The following is a 23,907-nucleotide window of genomic DNA, read 5'->3' as shown; positions in this document are numbered from 1 at the left end:
CATAGTTCAGTGTTGCAGACACTACACCCATGTCGGATATGGGATGCAGTGTGGCATTCTGTCTAAAGTGATTTTAAAAGCAAAGATTTAGAACTGCCATTGTAGACCTAGACAGCTATTGCGAAAAGTTGCAGCCAGCTCATGTCAAGGTAAAACATTTTTTTTCATTTTGGAAAACTTACCTTAATATTAGCGAAGTCACCCATAACTAGTGCCATGGAGCCACAGGGTCTGGATGCATAGTGTGTAAAGGTGAGCCATACTAACTATGAAACTTATGCGGTAATAGTATTCAAAAGAGTTATATACTGCAGAAGACTGAAACTAATTTTCCAATATATTACTTTACGATTGTCTACTTCAAAATTGAAAGTTGCTTTAGGGAAGAGCTAAAAAGATTAACTTTGCAGCCTCAAAATATTTATTAAGAATCTAGTTCATGATTGATCACACATTTCTCATAAGCTTCTAATTTCAGATTCCTCACCTTGTGAATTTCCCCAGGCACCAGAATGGTTCTGGAAACTTTCGTAGCAGTTCCCTTGGGTCGTCATGTGACGTTGTGGGACTCCGCATCTGGTCCGACCCACCCCGAACATGATGTCAGACCACTATATCTGCAACACATCCGCATGTTGCACAGTTTTTCTTCCCTACGGATCTGGAGCTTATCAAACCCTGTCACAACTGACAGACATTTTTCCCCACAAATCTCAAGTGTGCAGACCATGCCACCCCCTAAAGATATGAGGTTTAAATTATGACTTGTCGGTGACACCTAGGACATCTTTTTATAGTTTCTCAGCCCCAAACACAACTCTGCACTGTGTCTGTGCTGGGCAAAGATGAACAGGAAGGCCATCCATGACCACCAGGCTTAACTTGACATTGTCGAACTCCTGAGCTTCAAAAATGCTCCGGGTTGAACTTGTGGCGGTCTGGGTCGATGTCGATATGCCCCCATGTCCAACCTTCATGAAACCAGTGGGGTGCTTACTGGGAGGTTCAACAGCTGCCTCATGTATCTGTTCTCTACAAGAACCAGAGCATTAACAGGTTCACTCATTTGAGTACTTGAGGTTCACCCTTACTGAACAGATGGACTGGTCAGCACATTCCACCAAACAAAGACTTAAAATGGAAAGAAACATTTGTGGTCTGCTGAAGGTCTCTCGGGAGTCTTTTTTTCAGGCCTGTCTCCCCAATAACTCCGATTTATGCACTTAAAGCACTGGGATCCGTACTCTGTGGTGCAGAACTCTGGGGGCCCGAAGGCCGTTAATGCTCTGGTACTTATAGAGAACCATTCTTAAGTTGCCTTCTTATCCTGAACACCGTGATATTTGGATCACATTCATTTGTAGTCACATATGGGATAACATTCTTCGAACTCAGTTTTGCTTACAGTACCACTTTGTAGGCAGTCTAGCAGAACACCTTAAATACTCTGTGCAAGGGCTAAGTTCAGTGTTACAAAGATGGTATCAGGTAGGAGAAGTACAGACACCAGGTGGGTTCAAGTAAGCTTTATTCACCGGCTCCACTCCTTTCACAGCCTAGAGGTGCCTCACAAGCCGAACATTCTAAGGTAGCCTTCAGAACCCCACAGTGGGAATATTCTATTTGACAATGGATAGGAGGGGGTAGAGGAAGGTACCAAGTGGGAAGAATGAAATTACAACACATCTTCCCCCCCTATAGGGAAATAAAAGAAAGGGGAATCAAAGGAGGAGCATGGAAAGGTAGCAGGGACGGGATGGAGGGAGAAGGAGAAGAACGGAGGATAGCCAAAGATATGGTAGACATATCCAACTGATAATGTTCATGTGTTCACGACAAAGTCTTTATGCCAGACTGGCATTTTGGATTCTCGGCGAGTAGTGATCTCACTGCTACGGGGGCTTGACTCTCTCCCCCTTGCAGAACTCTCACTGGAGGACAATTGACGAGGGTCATGTCGAACCAGTCTGTCTATGCTCCAACATTGTCCATTATGGCAACATTTAGTTTAGTTGCAGCAATGCGCATTGGTTGGGAGAATTTGGACATTGGCCCTTCTTGGTAGGCCTCTTTACATACACCCAGTCCCCAACATTCCATAGTTGACATTTGGTGCCATGTTTTGGTTTTCATACTTGGCTTGGTGGAGTGCAATTTTGTCTCTGGCCAGGTCAGGGTCTTGAGAAACTCTATCCCCTCCCCCCAACCAACCCAGAAACATTTTTGTACATGGTTTTCTTCCTTTAAGGGCAGTGACGGGTGAGACTCCTGTTACAGAGCTAGGAGTGGTATGGTAAGCCCACAACATTTCCTGAACAGCATTTTCTATGTCCAAGTGGTTGGCACAGGCTAACTGCATGCATTCCTTAACCATACAGTTGATTCTCTGCACCAACCCATTGGCCCTGGGGCAGTATAAGGCAGTTTTAAATTGGCAAACATTAAGGTGAGCTATAAACTCCACCATGGCAGAAGACGTAAATTGCACTCCGTTATCTGTTACAATAGTGGCCGGGATCCCTTCACTGTAAAAAGAGTCTTTAAGAAACTTTATTATGTGCTCGATGGTGATTTGGTGAACCATTTTAAAAACCACTTAGTGAGAATTGTAATCTATTATGACCAGTGCATAGCGTTTGATCACCCCTCAGGGGTGTGGATTTTATTAAAATATCTACTTGTCCATGGGGCAGGTTGCTTCATAAATCTGCTTGTCCTGTAACAAAATCCACTTGTCCCTTTGGTGCCGTATTGTGTGGCGACAAATTATGGCAGCAATCTCATTATATAAGAGCTCTTATATAGCCTCTCTGATTATGCCAGGCCTCATACCATAGTAGTGTTTGAATACTAGCAATCCCTTTATGTTGCTACGTTTCCGCAGATCTACATACTGGGACTGAAGGTAGTGGTAAACAATAGTTCCAGGGTTGGAATGTCCTTTTGAGTCTGTGCAAACCTACTAACTTGCATGTTTTAAGGGGTTTCAGCGACTCTTCTCTAATCTTTGCCAATACTGAGAAAAGTTGGAAATGTACTCCTGACAATGGCAGACGTAAACCTTCTTCCAGAGTTGGGAAAAAAGTGGTTGGAGGGAAAATATACTTTCAAACACTTAGGTATTCGCATGAGCAAATCTACACATGCAAAGGCACCTGTGCTCACCATCGTACGTCGCCCTGACTGGGATATTTATGGATGACGTGAAGTGAGGCAAACAAGGGGCAGATAAGCTCCCTACCACAGGCGCGCCAGCCAAAGAGCTGCGATAATACAGATGACAGAAGCCTCCGCCCTATGAATCAAGGCGATAGAATCACAAAGTTCCACAGAGGCAAAATGTCTGGAGATAATCGTAGATATCGGCTCTGGGGAGCAGACCCAAAGGGCAGACGACGTGTTTCAGGATTCAATGATGAGGCAGTTTGTAAAGAGAATCAAAACAGTACCTTAATGCAGATTTTGACAACATGTGATTCGTGGAGTAAAGGAAAGTGGGAGACGGAAATTGCCCCCTTGCGCAAGCCAGCTCGTTGCCATTCAGCATGCAATATGTCGTTTGTTTTTGACCGCTCTGCGACAAAGCTATCACAATAGAATAAACAATAGCGGCCTGGGGGAGGAGCCAAGATGGCGACCGGAGCAGACGCTTGAGCGCCCGGCTCCGTCGGTCCGTGGCCTCGGACTACTATCCTGATGCCCATCCTCGCCGATTTTCGAGGTGCACCGTGTGCGAAGATGCGCTGACCGCGTTGCCGCTTTCCCGGAGTCTCAGCCCGCCCAGATGCCCGAGTTCTGGGTGCTTTTGTCCTCTGCACCGAAACCCTGCGCCATTACGGCCTTCGCTGGCCCCCTGGAAGCTCCGCAGTTGCCGGACCAGCTAGCGCTAACCTGAGCCCCGCGGTCCCGATTTCACCTCGCACCACGGATCGTTGCCGGACGAGCCCGGAGAGGGACGGCCGGACACCTTCTGCACCCTGTGCCGGACGGGCTGGAGCTGTGGGGTGGGCCCCTGTGCGGCGGGTCCCCTGCCCCGCTCTGAGTACCGCGCTGTGGGAGGCAGCTGCCCCCTTCACCTATTGCCTAGCCAGCGGCGGAGGGACCCTGCGAGAAGAGAAGCGATTGTCGGCCTTTCCCGTTGCGGCGTAGACCTGAGGGGAATTGACTACTTGCTACGACCCCCCCCCCGGCCATTGCACCGTATAGCGGCAAAACATGGCGTTTAGTGCCTGCTTGCGGTTGGGGGGCGATACTCCGATCTCGCCCGCCGCCCACTTCGCCCCCTCTCTTCCGGACACCAGCTCCACTGTGCCGTCCCGGATTGCTGCCGCTGTGGGGGCCCAGCCTCCGCTTACATGCGGCTCCGTTCTGGCTGCCCTGCGGGACTTCCAACTACAGATGTGCGCTGGCCTGCAGGCGCTGAGTGAGCGGTTTGACCCCATACTGTCGGCCGCGGGTCGTGAGCGCACTGTGTGCCATCTACAGGGCGTGGGTCTCCCGGTGCTTTTGTCCGCTTGCGGGGACGCAACGGCGGTGTGTGACTGTGTTACTCTGGTGCCTTCACCTGGCGCTCCCGGCGCCCAGGGTACACCGCTCTACACCTCAACTGCGGATGCTCTGTCCCCCTGGTCATGGCTGCCTGCTTCATTGTTGCCTGCCTCACCGCGTCCACTGGACTATCCTGTTGAGAGATGCCTAACGGCTTCGGGGAGCCGTCCGCGGTGGCCCACTGCTGACTTTTTGTGGAACTCCTGTACCTTACTTGCCAGGTTTGGATTTTATGTGGTGCAAAGAGGGACCTTAATCGAGGGGCGGCGGCCATTTCGTGATCCTACTTCACCATCCTTTCACAAGCGACCATCTTGTTTTTGTTTGTTTGGGACACGGGGCCTTCATGCAGGGGCTGGTTTAATCCCAAGCCCGCGATCGGGCCAGGGCTAGACTGACTTCTAATGCCATGGTTTATGGACGGGCTGGCCTGGGACTGGAACTGTATGCATGTTATGCGCGCACTCGTTGCGACTTGTATCCCTTCGCTTACACTGTGGTGCCATGGTATCTTCGCATGCCGTTTTTTGGCGTAGTGGGCTCTCAGTGTGTGGGGGCCATGACTGGCTGATGGTTTGGGGCGCTCTGGTGTCCCGTGGGCTCCTCCCCGCCCTCTTTTCTGTTTTCTTATTTTCTTTCCTCTATTCCTACTTTCTTTCTCCTCTATATTTCGGGTTCATTGGGCGACAGGCACTATGCTGGGGGGGGGTAGGCCGTAGCCTCCGCATTGGTGTAGGGTGGGGGGGTAATACTCTGTTCTTAATTAGTTCTATGGGCCTTTTTCCTTTATGTCTCTGCGTTCTGCTTTCTTCGATTCTGGGTCCGGGTGCGGGGTGGATCGAGTGGGGGCGGCTCCGGAGGGGTGCGTACTTGCCCATGTGACTATCCTGTTATATTTCTGCACCGCCTCACTGTTTGAGTTTTTGCTTCAATTGTTGTTCTTCCTGCTGTTGCTGCTCTCCCGTGTGGTGAGACTATCTTGCGGACTCGAATCTCCTTTGTTCCTATCCTTCATTGACCCTTTTTTTTCCTGATAAACTTATCTAAAACTTAAAATTAACCTTCACTTCTCCTTCCCCGAGTGTCAAAGATATCTCCAGTATGTGATCCATAACTTGTTGTTAATCCTGACTGTTGACGCACGGGGGATTTAATGTGGGTATCAGTGCTTCATTGTATCGTGGCCGGCCTGAAGGTTGTAGGCCCGTATTTGTTCTTTCAAGATGCACGAATAAAGGTTTTTAAAAAAAAAAAAAAAAAAAAAAAAAACAATAGCGGCCTGAGTGGGGCTTCGGCATGGTAACATGGAGGATGTTATTATATACATGACATCAAGCCTTTGTTTATACAGAGGAGCATTTTGCTGGCACTGAGAGGTCGATCCATGCCGGAATCCTTGCTCAGCTGATTCATGTTTGCCTCATGCGAGTGATGCTGTCCGGCGCAACACCAAGACAGGCAGCTTGATGACCCTAACCCACAGGTAATAGGGATTTAGATCACCCTACAGTGATTTGGCGGATTCACTCACCCTAGACATGATAGGTTAGGATGTGCTAGGTACGAGTACATTATATTACAGTACTTGTGCGCAAGCATATATTCTCTGTAATAAGCAAAATGGTAGAACTGCTCATTTTTTCACATTTCTGGTAATGCTAATCACATTCTGTTTCTTTCTATTGATCATTGCAGCACAAGTATTTTACTCAAGAATCACAATGCTTCAATAAATATTGAAAGGCTTTACTGTGTATTTCTTGTGTGTCTCCTTGGGTATGCATAAGTAATTAAGCAAAATGTTCTAGATCTGTTACAATTTCTTTGGGGAGTCAGGGTTGTCATGTTCTGAGGTTGCACAATACATTTGTTACCCTGTTCGTTTAGGGGTACAGTTGGTGCACTGTGAGCTAGCAGGACGGCACTGCTGTCTTCTCTCGGCACCCTTCCCCTTAAAGTTTAGTGGTGCAAGCATCCATGAGCACCAACACTTTTCCTGCCACTCCCCTGTATAGGGAGTCTAAACCGTTGAAAACATTTGGAAAGATTTGTTTCCTTCCACCAGCCTGGCCCTCTGATGAGTAAAGACCAGCTGCCTCCTGGGACGCTATTCCCACACCCTTTGGGGTTCTTGTCGCTTAAGCCCCCTCTGGGGTCCCCAAAGATTTCTGACATGGCCTTCCACAGGCTATCCAAGATGGTTGTGATGCAACCATGTCCACAATTTATTGTGGCTTGGATACCATTGTTTTATCGGGCGAGCCATTGGCACCAGTGTTGCCATTCGCAGCCATGCAATCAACGGGGTTTTCAGGCAATGTCCAGTCCTTCCTTATGTAAAAGCCCTTCGACAGGACTCATCTTTTTGAGATAAGACTGATTCAGCTTTTGAGCGATTTAAGCAGAGCTACTGCACGCTGTGTTTGCTTATCCGCCCTGCCTTACCAACTACACCAACTTTACTGTTTCTTTTTTCGGATTTGGTAGAGCTGTCCCATACTGTCAGCCTGTGAAGCCTCATCAAGGAACCCAGCAGTTTTGTGGTTGAGACCATGGTACCAACCACCGCAGCGGCCTAGATGAACGGGTCGCCCAGTCCGCTGCAAAACCTCTTTAGCGTTCCTCTAGTAGAGCCTTACTGATCTTCTCTTCTTGGACGCTCCTTCCACCATCCCCCAGTGACTGACTGAGGACTATCTCTCCATTTTGCTGCATGAGGTACAAGTCCTTTTGGACAAAAGAGTCGTCGAGAAGGTCCAGTGCCAGAACTTCAGGATGTGGTTGTTCTTCTCGCTACTTTCTGGTACCCAAAAAGGACAGAGGCCATTGTTCTAATTTAGACCTGCGCCCTCGCAATGCTTTCCTGTGGAAGGAGAAATTCAAAATGCTCACCCTAGCCCAGACCTTGGCCGCTTTTGATCCTGGATACTGGATGGTGTTGGTGGACCTGCAGGGCACCTATTACCTTATACCCGTCCTGCTGACCCATCTGCACTACTTCTGGTTCGTGGAGGGACAGGAGCATTTTCAGTTTGCTGTGCTCTCCTTTGGTCTAACAGTGCCCCTCCAGTATTCACAAAAGTGATGGCAGTGGTAGGAGCACACCATCAGAGATCAGCGGTGTCAGTCTTCCCCTACCTCAGCGACTGGTTGTTGAGGGTGGGCTCACCCCAGGCAGTCGTCACCCACCTCAAAACTAAAGTGAACTTACTGTCCTCTTTGGAGCTCGCTATCAATGTGACAAAATCACACCTGATTCCTTCTCAGATGCACCCCTTCTTTGGAGCCATTCTGGTGACGGTTCGCTATTGTGCCGTTCACCCCATGAGGAAAGAAAGTCCAGGACATTCAGGCTATGATGGATTTCAGTGAGGTCGACTCTTAGGCTCCTAGGATTGATGTCCTCCTTCAGTCCCGATGGTCAAGCACATCAGGTGGCATATGCTGGCTCTGCAGTGGGACCTGAAGTCTGAGTGGGCCAGCATCAAGGGGATCTCTCCGATCACTTCTGTATCTCACAGGAGACTGCAAAATAACATGATTGAGTCAGCAGCAGACCCCTCTCCCTATTTCAACCAGAGCTGAAAGTGGTGACCAAGTGTCACTTATTGATTGGGTTGGCCACCTGGGAAACGTGGAGATCAGAGGCGTCTGGTCTCTAGCGGAGTCCCAGCTCCAAATCAACCTTCTGGAGCTGAGGGCCACCCACGTGGCGCTGAAAACCCTCCTTTCCACCACCATGTGTAGTACTGCAACAAACATGGGTGGGGGGGTTGGGGACATGGACCTTCTGCCAGGAGACCTTGCACCTCTAAAAAGGTCTGGACCACCAAGGAGTGTTGCTAGTGATGTACCACCTAGCAGGACCATTAAATGCCATGAAGGACGCTGGTGCCTTGTGGATCATGAGTGGCAGTTACACCCAGAGATCCTGCAAAGTCCCATCCGCAAATTGGGAGAGCCATCTCTTCGCCACTGTCGAAAATGCGCAATATCAGCCCGTCTGCACGTTAGAGTTTTCAAGGCGTCACTCGCCTGGAAACGCGTTCCGCCTCAATGGAACTGTGGGTGTAACTGCATGCCTGACCACTGATACCACTCCTGCTCAGTGTTCTCAAGAACAGGACTGACTAGGCTCTAAACATCATAGTGGCACTTGATTGGGCACTGAGTGTATGGTATCCAGAACTCCTGGGCATCTGCCCTCCTATTAGGCTGTCCTTCAGGAACGATCTGCTGTGGCAGCAACAGGGCAGGGTAGTAAAGCTGGGTTGTTGAAGTCTCCTCCTTGCTTTAAAGTTGAACTGCGATATCTGAACCCCTTGAACCTTCAACCAGAGGTGGTTGATGTTATCTTGGCAGCCAGTCACCCTCGATGAAAACGGTATACACCTGTTGCTGTTGTGGTTTGGTGCTGCACACACCAAATTGACCCCCCCCCCCCTTAGGCCAAATTGTCTGATGTATTGTTCTTGGTTTTGTCCATAGCCCAGCAAGACCGTGCTCTGGACACAGTTAAAGGATACCTTTAAGCCTTTTTGTGGTTGTTAGATCTGCCTTCTTTGTTTAAGTCACCAGTTTTGAAATGACTACAACGCTTGTTTCCTCCCTTTACTCTGTGTTCCCAACATGTACACCACTTTCTTCCCAGGCAAACTAGTTCTGAGTGCCCCTCGGGTGTTCACGAAAGTGATGGCGGTGGTCGCAGCTTATCTGCGCAGATCAGGGGTTCCAGTCTTCCCCTATCTCGACGACTGGTTGTTGAAGGCGGGCTCGCCCCATACAGTCGTCTCCCACCTCCAGACTACGGCGGATCTCCTGCATTTGCTGGGGTTTTCCATCAACGTGCCGAAGTCACACCTGAGCCCCTCTCAGAAGCTCCTTTTCATCGGAGCGGTTCTCGATTCGGACAGTTCCGGGTTCATCCACCGGAACAGCGGGTCCGGGATATACAGGCCCTGATTCCCATCTTTTGGCCTCTATCCTGGGTTTCGGTCAGGCTAGTGTTGCGGCTTCTGGGGCTGATGGCCTCCTGCATCCTACTAGTGCATCACGCCAGGCGGCGCATGCGGGCTCTGCAGTGGGACCTGAAGTTTCAGTGGGCCCAGCATCACGGCAACCTGTCCGACCATATCTTGATCTCGGAGGGCACTGCACAGCAGTTGCAGTGGTGGCTCACGGACCGCGATTGGGTCACGGGCAAGAGCCTCTCCCTACCGGAGCATGTCGTTGTGACGGATGCGTCCCTCCTGGGATGGGGTGGCCATATGGGAGAGGCGGAGATCAGAGGCCTCTGGTCTCCGGCGGAGTCTCGCCTCCACATCAACTTGTTGGAGCGGAGAGCGATCCGACTTGCACTGAAAGCCTTCCTTCCCTCTGTCCGGGGAAGTGTCGTGCAGGTGTTCACGGACAACACCACCGCCATGTGGTATTGCAACAAACAGGGCGGGGTGGGGTCGTGGACCCTTTGTCAGGAGGCTCTGCGCCTCTGGACATGGCTGGAACACCAGGGCATCACCCTGGTGGTTCAACATCTGGCGGGCTCTCTGAACGCCAGAGCAGACGAACTCAGCCGCCGGTGCATGATGGATCACGAATGGCGTCTGAACTCCGAGGTGGTGCAAGGTCTCTTTCAGCAGTGGGGAGAGCCTTGGTTAGATCTATTCGCCACCGACGAGAACGCGCAATGTCAGCAGTTCTGCGCGTTGGAATTTCCAAGGTGGCACTCGCTCGGCGACGCTTTTCGGCGCGAGTGGAGTTGCGGTCTGTTGTACGCCTTTCCGCCTATACCACTTCTGCCCAGAGTGCTGAAGAAGATCAAGCGCGACCGGGCCCGAGTCATCTTGGTGGCTCCGGATTGGGCACGAAGGTACTGGTATCCCGAGCTACTCAGTATGTTGACCGATCCTCCGATACGTCTGCCCCTTCGGGAGGATCTTCTGTCGCAGCAGCAGGGAACGGTCCTCCACCCGAACCTGTCCAGCCTCCACCTCCATGCGTGGAGATTGAGCGGCGGCAGTTGATGCCATTTGACTTGCCTCCTGAAGTCTGTGATATCATTCTGGCAGCCAGACGTCCCTCCACAAAGACGGTATACGCCTGCCGGTGGAACAGATTTGTGGCATGGTGCACAGCAAAGGCTGTGGATCCCCTTTCCGCCCCTCTTTCTGAGGTTCTCCTCTTTCTTCTTTCTTTGGCCCGGCAGGGCTCTGCCCTGGGCACCTTGAAAGGTTATCTTGCTGCTCTCTCTGCCTTCTTACGGCTTCCAGATCAGCCCTCTCTTTTCAAGTCCCCTGTAGTGTCACGCTTTCTTAAAGGCATTACTCACACGTTCCCTGCTGTCCCTTTCGTAATGCCTCAGTGGGACTTGAATCTTGTCTTGACATTCCTGATGTGCGCTCCCTTTGAGCCTCTTCACAATTGTCCTCTTCGTCTTCTAACTCTTAAGACTGCTTTCCTGGTAGCCATCACCTCGGCTAGACGGGTGAGTGAGCTCCAGGCTCTATCGTCCAAGCCTCCTTTTCTATCTGTTCATCCGGACAAGGTTGTCCTTCGGCCTCGTCCTTCCTTTCTACCGAAGGTGGTGACCCCCTTTCATCTTGGGCAATCTGTCACCTTGCCCACCTTCTTTCCGCCTCCGCATCCTTCCAAAGAGGAAGAGCGGCTCCACCGTCTGGACCCAAAACGTGCGCTCTCCTTTTATTTGGACCGCACTAAACAGTTCCGGGTGGACGACCAGCTTTTCGTTGGCTACGTGGGTGCAAAGAAAGGAAAAGCTGTACACAAACGGACCATCTCCCGGTGGGTCGTTTTGTGTATAAAAATCTGTTATTCCTTGGCAAAAAAGGAACCGCCTGTTGGGCTGCGCGCCCATTCTACTCGGGCCACAGCGGCTACTACTGCTTTGGGACGGGGGGGTCCCTTTGCAGGACATCTGTCAGGCGGCAACGTGGGCTTCGCTGCACACGTTTGCCAGGCATTATTGCCTGGACGGCCAAGTCCGGAGGGATGGCTTCTTTGGCCGTTCTGTCCTCCAGGACTTTCTGGTGTGATCTTGGTTCGCAGACCCACCACCGGGGTTGGTATTGCTTGGGTATCTATTCTAAGGTGAGGAATCTAACTAACGTGTTTCTTTCAGATGAACAAGTTACTTACCTTCGGTAACGATGTATCTGTAAGAAACATTAGTTAGTTAGATTCCTCACCGACCCACCCATCCTCCCCGTTCTGCGAACTGACATCTAGGGTTAAGGCTATCCCTTTCAGGGCCCTAGAATTTTTTGGCACCATGGTCGGTATCTTGCATGGCTCTGCGTTCCTGGCGCGGAAGGCTATGTACAAGAACTGACGTCAGCGCGCGAGGGCGGCGTCTAAGTACTCCGACGTCATTCCGGCGCACGACGCTGACGACGGACGCGGAGCCGCAGACGACGCCTAGCGACGCGCAAGGGGTATTGCTGACGAAAAATCCTCCGGGTCCAGTCTGGCGCCTGGGGATATTCTAAGGTGAGGAATCTAACTAACTAATGTTTCTTACAGATACATCGTTACCGAAGGTAAGTAACTTGTTCTTCCCATCCCCGTCCTACACTCCCAGAGATGTTGTCTGGTGTTTTAGGTAGCACTTTTACTTCACTGTGCTCCCCATTGGCCTTATTGGTGTGCTTTAGATGTTCGCAAAGGAGATGGTGGTGGTCGTGTCCCACCTGTGAAGTTTGGGAATACCACCTGGCTGCTGAAGGCTGGCTCTCCTCAAACAGTCATAAGCCGCATCCAGACAATGGCTGCCTTGTTAGCATCATTTGCTTTGCAATCACAATGCTGAAGTCCCACCTTACTCCTTCACAATGACTCCCCTCCATTGGATCAATCCTTGATACAATGTTTTTCCAAACCCTGCCACCGCCTCAACGAGTCCTGGACATTCAGGCTATAGCCCCAATGTTTCAACCCTTGACCTGAGTTCAACTTTGATACTAATTGGCCTCCTGCATCCTCCTTGTGAATCCTGCCTGGTGGAACATCGGGGCTCTACAGGTGAATCTGAAGTCTCAGTGGGTCAGCACAAAAGTAACCTATCGGACTCCATCCTTGTGTCAAAGGAGATTGCGACATATCTGCAGTGGTGGCTGCTCTATATCAATTGGGCCTGTGGCAGACCCTGCTCCCTATCTCACCCTTAGCTAACAGTCCTCATGGATGGATCACTGCTGGGCTGAGAAGGTTATCTGGAAGAGGTGGAGATCCGAATACTCTGGTCTCCAGCAGAGACTCTTCCACATCATCTTGTTGACGTTTTGAGCAATTTGCATGGCACTGAAGGTGTTCCTCCCATTAATTAAGGAGGAACAGGTGCAGATTCTCACAGATTACACAACCATTGTATCGTATTGCAACAAACAGGGCTGCGTGTGGTTTGGGGTTTTATGCTAGGAGGCCTTGCGTGTTTGGAAGTAGCTGAGCGCTCAGGGCATCTCCTTGACCACCCAGCACCTCGCATGATCTTTGAATACCAGGGCAGACAAACTCAGCCGATGCAGCGAAGTGGATCATGAAGGGTAGTGGCACTCGGAGGTGGCACAGGGCATCTTTCAGCACTGGGGTGTGCCCTGGCTCCATCTATTTGCCACTGCAGAGGACGCCCAGTGTCCAAACTTTTGCATGTGAAGTTCCCAAGGCAGTCCTCCCCCCAGAGACGTTTTCTGCCAGCATTGGGTGTTGGGACTCCTGTATACCTCTTCTCTGATCATTCTCTTGCCCATAGTGTTGAAAAAAAGATCATAGGAGACCGGGCCCAAGTCAGCTTAGTGGCTGTGGACTAGGCGAGAAGGGTGTGGTACCCAGTACTTCTGGCCATGAGCATTTGTTCTCCTATCCGGCTAACACTTTGGTAGGACCTCCTGTCGCTGCATTCGATCCTCCACAGCCTACACCTCTATGTGTGAACATTGAGCAGGGTCAGTTGATGACTGTCAACCTTACTACCAAAGTGGTTGGTGTCCTCTTTGGAGCCAGACGTCCATCTACCAAATCTATTTATTATGGACGATAGGAGAAGTTTGTTGTCTTGTGTTTCTTCCAACACATTCAACCCTAAGTACATTTATCCGACGTTTTCTTATTTTGTCTGTCTTTAGCTTAGCAAGGCCTTCCTTTGGCAACAATTAAAAGGTTACTTTTCAGCCTTCTTATGTTTATATGATCAGCCACTTCTCTTCAAGTCACCTGTTGTGATCCGGTTTTTGAAGGGGCCCATCCACATGTTCCCGCCAATGCCGTTTGCGAAGCCTCAGTAGGACCTCAATTCGGTATTTTCTGTCTTAATGTTCACTCCCTCCGAACCAATGCACAATTGTCCTCTTCGCTTACTAATTATCAAAATGGCATGTATCATCACCGTAACATTGTTCAGTAAGTGAGTGAATTTCAGGTGTTTTCAATGGTGCAAACATGCATCCTTCTTTGTGGATAAATTGGCCCACATCCCGCCAAAAGCAGAATTCCTATCCAAGCTAGTCACACCTTTACACATAGGGCAAGATGATGGACTTCTTGCTTTCTTGCTATGCTCCGCTTCTCATCCCTCCAAGGAGGATAAAAGGCTCCATCACTTCGATCCTAAGAGGGTGTTTAGCATCTATATAGACAATACCGAGAAGTTCCGACAAGATGACCAACATTTCGTCAGTTTCTGTGGGGCTCTGTAATGTTATGGATTAAGGTATTCTATGGGCTGGCCAAGAAGAAGACCCAGAAGCATTGCTCACTCATTCCACCAGAGTAAAGGCTGCTACCACTGCGCCGGTGCGTGGTGCACTAATAGTAGATATTTGTCAGGGTGCAATGTGGACGTCTCCACACTTTCTCGAAAAATGTACTGCCTGGATAGCCAGTTCTATGGGCCTGGCATTTCTCCCGGCCAGTCCTACAAGATTTCCTAGTTTGAGCCATTCCACAGACCCACCACCGGGGTAAATGTACTGTTTTGGTTTATATTCACAAGGTGAAGCATCTGTGGTTGGAAGTTTCCATCAAAAGTACAAGTTACTTACCTTCGGTAACGTCTTTTCTGCTAGAGGCTCTATCTAACCGCATATTTTTCACCGCCCCACCCTCTTCCCTGGTCTGTGGAATCGACTTGTATAGTATATTAAGAAGATCTCAATCTGGAAGTATGCATACTGACCTATTCCGATTTCAAGGGTTCCATGTCTGTCTGAGTGGACAGACATCAGAAAGAAACTGACATCCATGTGTGGAGATGGGACAGATATAGTGGCCCTAACATCATGTCCGGGCAGGGCGGACCCAACATGCAACGGCACAACCTGTCGACGCTAGAGGAAATTGCTAACAAAGTTTCTAGAACCAGTCTGGCGTCTGGGTGAATTCACAAGATGAGGAATCTCTGGTTAGATGGAGCTTATACCAGAAAAGGCGTTACCAAATGTAAGTAACGTGTTCTTTTGGTGAATATGCTCTGTAGATGATTTGTGAAAGTTATTCACCTCTGCCTAAAGCCTGGCAGTCAACAAAACAGATATTGCCAGCTCCCTTCCCCCGCAGCCTTAGTAATTAGATTTCCCTGTCCAAGTAAAGTGATAAGTTTCTCTCAGCAAAGAAGAAATTATTTTTGGGATCAGACGGCCTGGTGCAGATCTCAGACAGGGAGAGGCTAGTCACAGGAGCATCCACTTATTGTAGTTTAGAAATATGAGGGATGGGGAAACACAAAACTTTAAAGAGCAGGCATGAACCCATATGAGAGTGCCCATGAAGTGGGTGTTCTCCGTAGCCAGACATGCTGGTGTTACCTCAGGAGGTGCTCTGGGCCCAGAACCAGTCTGAGTGAGATTCTTGCTTGTGCGAAAAGGGAGGTTCTCATATTAGGTTAGACCTTAGAGAGCTGAAGGAGCTCTACACAGTGGCCATAATGTTCTACTGTCTTTTCTTTGAAGACCTCTAGAAAAATGTCTTCTAATGTGTTCTTACTCCCGGTCTGATGTAATGCTGCGAAAATGTCAGTGTTATGTGGGTACTTGTCAGGGAATCATTTAGTGCCCTATGTCTGAGGCAGTACTATTTCCTCACATTCCCACCACCAACAGTTTCAAAGACAACTGGATGTGGAGAAGAATAGAAGAGTAACATCCTGCCTGTCTCTGTCTGAAAAAAGGGCTTATGCCATTCATCCTGTTTTCCCTTGCAATGAAGCTTGAAGTGCTTCTCAAGGGTCAGACAAGATAGCGTCCTATGCTGTGAGAGACATAAAGGACAAGACAAGTTTAACATACGAACCAGTAGACCAGTGGCGACTGGGACCTGTGCTTGATGTTTGTCTGATGAAAGTGATGTAGTCTGTCTCCCATTGATTTCTGTGCTCTGCTATCCTGGAACCTGTACCTTGCAGTTTGGGTACTTCAGTTTAGACTGGACTTTTACCTGCAACAGTGGGGCAAGGTTGGAGAAGTCTGTTTCCCTGTGGAATTGGTCAAATGTGCCCACCTTCCGTTTTGGTAATACAAGCAGACCAACGTTGACTTTTTTTTTATGACTAATCCTTTACCTCTATATACATCTCACCTTATGAATATCCCTGAACTTCAGACCATGCTATGGAAACTCTCCTCCATAGTAGATCCCCAAGATCGCCAGATGGCATCACTTAAATCCTTCAACATACCATCTGCCACGTTGCTATATGTGTGGAGGACCACCCCTCAGGACCAGTGCCTATGTCGGGCCAGATCCTGCGGGCTTTGAAATGTGTAGAAATTATTTGGGTGGCTTTTAATGAGAACCAACCTTTATGCCTGCCTTTATTTATTTATTTATATGGAAGAGCTATTCATCTTCGCTTTATATGTTCTGGATATGCTGAACTGGCATTTTAGGTGTACAGAGGAAGATGAGTCAAAGGTTGATAGTCTCCTTATCTCACAGATGCTGGCTGTAGGTGGACCTAAGTGGATCTTCAAAATGCTAGTGGGCTTAATATGTCTACAGTAGGTGATGTCCCATATCCTTCTACCGTTCCTTTTGTTTGTGGTTTACTTATTTACGTCTTGTGGGCAGCAGATGATGAGTTTGAGTGAAAGCCAAATCCACCATCCCTAGGCAAATCCTGCAGTCGTCTTCAATGTCCTTGGAACCTTTTCTCCTGTTCAACGAAGGATTATTTGACCCATTGCAGGGTTCCTGGGAGAAGCACATTTCAGACAATTGTGTTCTTGGATATTTTTCTCTGGACAGAGCCCAACACCACTCATTGGTTTTCATTTTTCAGTTTAAGAGTCTGCTCTCTAGATAATTTTGTGGTTATTTTAAGCAGTTGATCCAGGATCGTACTGAAAACGAGGCTCACCTATAGTCGGATATGGCAAAACCACCTGTTCTAAAGCTACACACCCACTTTGAACGTCATTCGGATGTAGGCATTGTGCTTCTTTGTATATATTTTAACATTAAAGAATCACATTTCAAAGTTAGTGAACAGAAAACCATAAAAGCCCAGAAATCAGCAAGTTCATACAGTGCACACCCATGCCATGTTTCACTCTTTGCACATAGTCTTTTTTTTGTATGTTCCACGCACTGATGGGTGTATTGAGCAGGGCAGGGTGTGAGTTATGGTGTACACTTTGCATTATACACCATAATTGGCAAATTTTAGAGCTGTTACGGTATTGTGTACTCTGAATTGTAACTAACTTTGAACTATGTGTTTTCTGTGCATTCCAGTGTTTTAAATTTTTTATAACAGTGTGCCACATTCACTTGTCGTATACCTGTTCTGTGCACAGCCTCTGGTGAGGCCCTGTACCCACAGTGGTTTTGGTTGCTGGGCCCCGCATGGCCTTGCACTGGACTTGAATGAAGTGGGTCAAATTCCATGCTGATTCATCAAACAACATTAAAGCTCTTTGTGGATATAGTACCCTAATGGATCTGCTCAAAACTTGACATAACCAACAGACCTGCTAAACTGCTGCCAAATTCAGTTCTTCCTAATTTTGTATCATCTCCCAAAATGTCTGATGGGAATTAACATGGAAAATCAAGTTTTGGGTCCCTCTTTCTCTCTTGGGCCCCCTTTTCACTGGTCATTTTGAAAATTTGCAGGAAGGAGCTGTGGTGGATGAACCTTTTTGGGGGAAATTTTGTACAGATTCCTCTAATAGCACCAATATTTTTATCAACACAAAAATAAAATCTTCTTGGGGAACTTGTAGATTTTCATGTCCTCAGGCTAGAAAACCCCTGGTATTCACTGTTAACATGGAGTATCCCATGCTCTCAAATATCATTGAAAATAAGACCATATGTATTCCAATTAACTCATTATATGACTTGAACTGTAGCTACTGAGCTGAAAGGACTCTGAGCGCCAACTCACCACAGAGGTTGGACGGCTCCCGTTTTCTGCTATAGTCCAACGGACAGCAAGGGAACTCTTGGCTCTGGTGTCTGCTCAAGATTTTCACCTTCTTTTTGGTTTTCAGCTGTTACTTGGAACCTCTCTTACCTTCATCAGCAAAGAAATTTATATTTGGCTGCTGAGCCCTTAGAGCTCCTCTTGAAGCTAAGGTGGCAGCATTCCACACCAGAGGGGCAAGGATGCACTACCACGTCAGCCTCTCAAGAAAAGGCCTGCTATGTGTTAATCAGGCTGGCCATGTAGAATGGGGGGGGAGATGTGACATGCATTCAGTTAAAAGACGCTTAATGACAGACAGACAAGGACTGTTCTTATCCTGAGTACGATGTCTCCTTATGCAGTCATGAAAAAAGTGCACCTGCTGCCAAATGCAGCATACATTTGAGCTCTTTTGAGCTCAGTCTTTGGAGTCATTTATGATCCCTTACCCCTAAACTCTCTGAGCCTTTCTATAAGGCACACCCTGCTGATATTTCTAATAGGTTACATGCAAAGGTCTAAAAACCAAAGGCTTTTAATTTTCACCATAATCTGCTAATCCATCTACTTTGAAAGAGCCCCCTCAACCGTTTTCATTGTTGAAGGAATACTCCAAAAGTGATTAGGATTCACCAGGGATCATTCCGTCTTCACCTTTGGCCAAATGGACTTCATCCTCAATTACCAAAATGCCCTCCTCATTGCAGATCAAAACTTCGTAGACCACCATACTAACTATGACTTTGTCAATCACAAACATGTTGTCAACGGTAGCAATAGCTTCCACTTGATTGACTATCATTCTGCCCACCATTGACAGGACAAACAGTACAATCATTCATGGTAACCTCATTGAGAAATGTTTTTTCAGTGATATCAGAGGCATCTGGGTTCAATAATAGGCTTGGTCCGGCCCAGTGACATCTGTAGACTGGATAGTGATAATGAAGGGTCTATCCTTGGACTCGAACTCTCATCAAGAGCCAAACTTGATGATTGTGACATATCCTCATAATCCCTGTATCATCCTTATCCCATTTATTTTGATGATAAAGAGCAATTCTGTAATCATCCGTTGGGCTTCGATGGTGGACTTCCTTATCCACTGCCTTCATACTCTTCTGTGACCTGTTGTCTCCACCCGGCTATTACTCAGAACTGACAGCTCCAGAACGCACACCGCCTCTGCAAATTCCACAAAACTTGTCACCTCGACAAACCAATCCAGACTGCTAAGACACTGCCAGCACCCTCATTCCCATCTACCTGTGTACTACTGCCACAACTGCCTCCTGAGCTAACACCTAAATGTCCACATTTTGCACCCAAAGTAATGGAACGGAATAATCTTTCTGACTCTGACATGGTTAAGATGTTGACATCCGTGGTTATAACCAGAGCATTGTTCTGCCTGATGATGTAGCGCTTGAATGCCAAGAAAGTCATAGGTTACAACCCAGTGTGGAGCTTTTCCTTCAATGATGTTTATCAATTCCACTGCCTCCTAGAAAAAATGTTTGACGTTCATCTTGCCTGTTTCTTCAGTAGTGAAAAATACTTTCTTTTAAGGGGCAATGGGAACAACTGCCATATTCAATCTTGACAAAAAGCATAAATCCACAGATTTTGCTGTGCTTGCGTGCTCAACCATGACAAGACTGCTGCCTAGCATTGATCTCGAAATCCCTCACCACTTGCTCTCATACCACCAGATAAGGAAAGCAGTCACATTGATACCATGGCAGAAAGATAGCGGCCCTGGCTTCTGGGCACTCAAGATCTTGAACGTAAATGCTATTATAAATTGTTCAAACTAGCTACTCCCAGCTTTTCATTTCAGCCCCACGTTTTTATTGACTCAGATCAAAAATATTTTTGGCAGACTACTCAGCAAGTTTTCTGCAAGAAGTCAATCTCCTACTGGCAAAATGGCGCCATTTAGGAGGTGCTATACTCTTGAGAGGGGCTATGATTGCTATTTGCACTACTTCCTTTCCTTGTTCCAAAGAAGGAGAGAGGCATCAGGTCTGTTCTGGACCTCCAGCCTCTGAATGCCTTTCTGAAGAATGGAAATGCTCACTCTGGCCCATTTCCACTCTCCTCTGGATCCCAGGGACTGGATTGTGTTTCTGGCCTTGCAGGACATGTTTTTCATATATTTGTTCTGCAGTCCCAGAGATGGTCCACGTTAGGATCAGGACATTTCCAGTTTCCATGCAGGCTTTTGGCCTTAGCTCAGCCCTTCTGGTGTTCACAAGTGTGATGGTGGTGGTCGTGGCCCATCTTCAGAAGTTGGGGATACATGTATATGTGTACCGCGACAGCTGGCTGCTGAAGGCGTGCTTGCCACTGTCTGGTCCAGACAAACGGGCTCTTGATCTTCTTGGGGATTTCCATCAATGATCCGACATTCCATCCAAGGCCCATGCAGAGAATTTTCTTCAAATGATCTGTCCTGGATACAGTAGCCTTTTAGGCCTTTCCAGAAGCACAAGAAGTCTGGGACATCAGGATATGATAGTGAAATTTCTGGCTGAGCCCTGGGTGTCGGCGAGGATGGTTCTGAGGCTTCTTGGTCCCATGGTTTTGTGCTCCTCATCCTGTATGTCAGGATGGAACATGCAGAACCTGCAGTGGAACCTGGGTGCCGCACAAGTGTTGCATCTACAACCCTGTCCAAATCTCACAAGAAACGCTTAAGATCTCATGTGTGGTAGACAAGTGCCAACCTGACCTGCGGCTGTCTCTCTCTTTCCCACCCACACTTTATGGTTGTGACAGACAAGTCAGAGCTGGGAATGTGTCTGTGTGTGGGGTCATCAGGGACAGATTCAGATCAGACCACTCTCTCTATCCACTAAGAAGAGTTTTTCTGAAGTCAAGTAACTTATTCATTTTTAGGTCTCGGCTAACCAAGGCTGCGCTTGCGCAGTCTCGCTCGCGAGATATAATGACTTGGAGAAGAGGGGCTTGAACCCGCCCTTCTTCTCCATTGGCTGGCCTCTTGAATGCTGGCCAGCCATTGGAGAAGAGGTCCGTCACTCCGAACAGGCCCCGTCCTTTTCGGATTCGGGGGCGTGTTTTTTGCAACTTTTCTAATTATCTCCTCCAGCCAATGGCAAGAGGAGAGAACAGAAAAACACGCCCCCGGATCCGGAAACGCCGCTGCCTTTCTCCGAGGCATTTCTGCTTCGCCTCGGAGAAAGGCGGTGGTGTTCCGGCGCCCGGACGCATTTGTTAATTATTTTAGATCTCTGTCCGCGACTTTCCCTTTCTCTGGGTGGGTGGCTGCTTGGCCCCTTACTTTCGCAGGGGTCGCGTGCGCGCCCTCCATGACCCCAGGGCTTGTCTGCCGTTGAGTGCTTCTCTGGCGCCTCTCTCCTATGGCGTCCACAGCCGGTGGTTATAAAGATCCCCGCACGTGCTTAGCTGTCCTTCAGCCCTAGGTTTTCAGAGGGAAGATGCATCGTTTTCGTTCACAGGCTCTCATCGGCTTCTCCTGGTCCCGCTTCTGTTCTGCCCGCCGTTGCTCACCTCTACCGTTAGGGGACTTGAATCTTATACCCGAAAGGCGGTTTAGTAAAAAGTGTTCGTCTATCGGCTGATCTCTGCCAGGCACCGGGCACGGCACAGTGCGCCGGACATGCCCAGGACAAAGAGGAGGACGAGCGGCGGCAGCCGGGGAGCAGGAGCCAGCGGCGGTAGCGCAGGAGGTGAGCGTGTTACCCTTATCACCGAATCGAGTTGTGTAACGTGTACATAGCGCGCGAGCCGACCCGATCATACCCCATAATGCATTGGCCCGGTAAATGGTGCTCTGTCTTCGTGACGGTGAAGGAGGTGGGACTCCATGTTGGTGACATGCGCTTGCGCGGTGATGTAGGTTTTGACATCATTGGGACGAAGGACGAAAGGTTGTCGGCCCCTTAAGTGACCATTATGTGGCCCTTCTATTTAAATACATTAACTCTGTTTACTATCGCCAGGTCGGCATACAGCGTCAGCTCGTTTTGAGTGATAATTTCAATCTCATAAAGGCACCGGTGACTAGCTGGGTCTTCTTAAGGAGATGTTAGTTTGTATAGTAAGCATTTTGGACAGGCTTGTGATCCGCCCCTTTAAGTCATTAGCTTTCTTCGACCATCCTTTTTCTGCTCCTACTTGCTTCCTAAATCATTAAACCGAGACCTATTGCCTTTACCAATGATTGTTTTCAGTTCACTCACCATTCATTGAACCAATGCAAAACGTCTTAATAACTAAGCTTTAGCGATTTGCTGCTGAAGTGGGTGTATAGAGCAGACTGCGTTTCCTTCCTTGGTACTTCTACTAAAAATGAATGAGGAATTTATAAAGCGCTGGAATCACCCCGGTAGGGGTATCTCCGCGCTAGCAGCGGATAGAAGCGAGGAAGTCGTGAGGGCGCTCAATCTTTAATAAGCTCTGTGTTCGAGGCATGTGGGCTGCTGAATTCATATCTGTGCATAGATCGCCGCCTAGTGTTGGGTCCGGATGTTTGCACGTTGTTGTCCTGGAAGAGTCTTCTAAGTATCCTGAGATAGGTGACTCCTCCCCTGGACCACAGTGCGCATGGGCATCCTCTCCATCCTCAGATTGTTTTTTTCCGCCATTGGGTTCGAATGTGCTTATCTTGACTCTAGTTAGGAAAACCTTTTTTTCAGGCCAAAAGGCCTTTAGTTCGCGTCGGTACTGTTCCCGATCGGTATCGACAGTTACTTGTTAGTTTACTGACTTCAAAAACAACTTTTTCGCATCGTATCCGACCATCGACCCTACATCGACGATGGAATCGAGGACACCATTCAAGCGGTGTCCTGTTTGCAATGTGAAATATCCCCATGTCGACGTCCACCCGGTGTGCAACAAATGCCTTTCACCGGATCACGACAAATCCACATGTATGGCCTGTGCCCGATTCCGATCCAAAAAGACTCTCCGGAATCGACGAGCAGCGAGACTTGAAGCGCAGCAAGCGGCACCGGCCCCGACCAACATCTTCAGCGCCGAGGACGAAGATGTGGAAGGCGTGGAGAACCTACCCTCCAGCCCCGCTTCCGAACACGATTCCGGATCGGAAGACATCGAAGAACAACTCTTTCACAGGGAAGAAGCTGACACCGAGGTAGGAGACTACGATGAGGCCTTAGGGGCCGAAGAAAGTAGCTCCGGTGACGAGCAAGGCCTACCCGTACAGACGGAGGATATCCCAGTGCGTCAGTCTATGGCTCCGGTCGAGGGATCGCCTTCGGGCCTTGCCCAAGACCTATCCCGCAGTTCTTCGGCCCCGCCCTCTGGCCCGGCCTCGGACATTCAGCGACCGCCATTAGTACCCAAAATGACTGGTTTACCTTCCTCGAAACCAAAAGTCGTATCGGTTCCACAGAAACCGAAACTGAAACGGACACTGGTCGGATCGAAGCCCACTACACCTTCGACGCCAGCCAAACCCGTCGGCACCGACCGCACCAAACGGGACTTCGGTGCCGAACTCGCAGCAGCCGACGTCGGCGCCGACACACGGAAAAAGGCCATCGGTACCGCCAAGCCGCCTCGGCCCCCGGCACCGAAACAATCGACTCTGGCCACGAAGGTCAAAATGGCCGCTGCGTCGCACATCGCTTCAAAAGCAGCACCGCAGGCCCAATCATCGACGCCGTCGACAGCTACTACCTCTCCTCGACTCGATGACCCCGTGGCCCCAAAGAAGTCCACGCCTGCCTCCACAGAACCGCTCGGCGCCAAAGAACCGTCGGCGTTACAGGTGCGACAAGTTGCAGCGTCCTTGCAACGCATCAAAGAAAAGGCAGCCCTCCAGGGCACGTCGGGCTCCGAGCCGAAAAAAGCTCAAAAAGCTTCTCCAGCAACACCCAACATCACTTTTGGACTGCCGCCATCCACGGCGCCCAAACTGTTTGAAATCA

General features: G+C 49.0%; 1 protein-coding gene across 2 annotated transcripts in view; it reads left to right on the top strand.

Moving 5' to 3' along the window:
- Positions 1-23,907, top strand: part of GPSM2 (G protein signaling modulator 2) — a 362,291-nt gene that overhangs the window by 193,144 nt on the left and 145,240 nt on the right. The window lies entirely within an intron of this gene.

This window comes from Triturus cristatus, chromosome 4_2 (genome assembly GCF_964204655.1).
Source record: "Triturus cristatus chromosome 4_2, aTriCri1.1, whole genome shotgun sequence".
Classification (NCBI taxonomy): domain Eukaryota; kingdom Metazoa; phylum Chordata; class Amphibia; order Caudata; family Salamandridae; genus Triturus; species Triturus cristatus.
The sequence above is the reverse complement of the archived record's forward strand: the minus strand, read 5'-3'. Positions and strand labels throughout refer to the sequence as shown.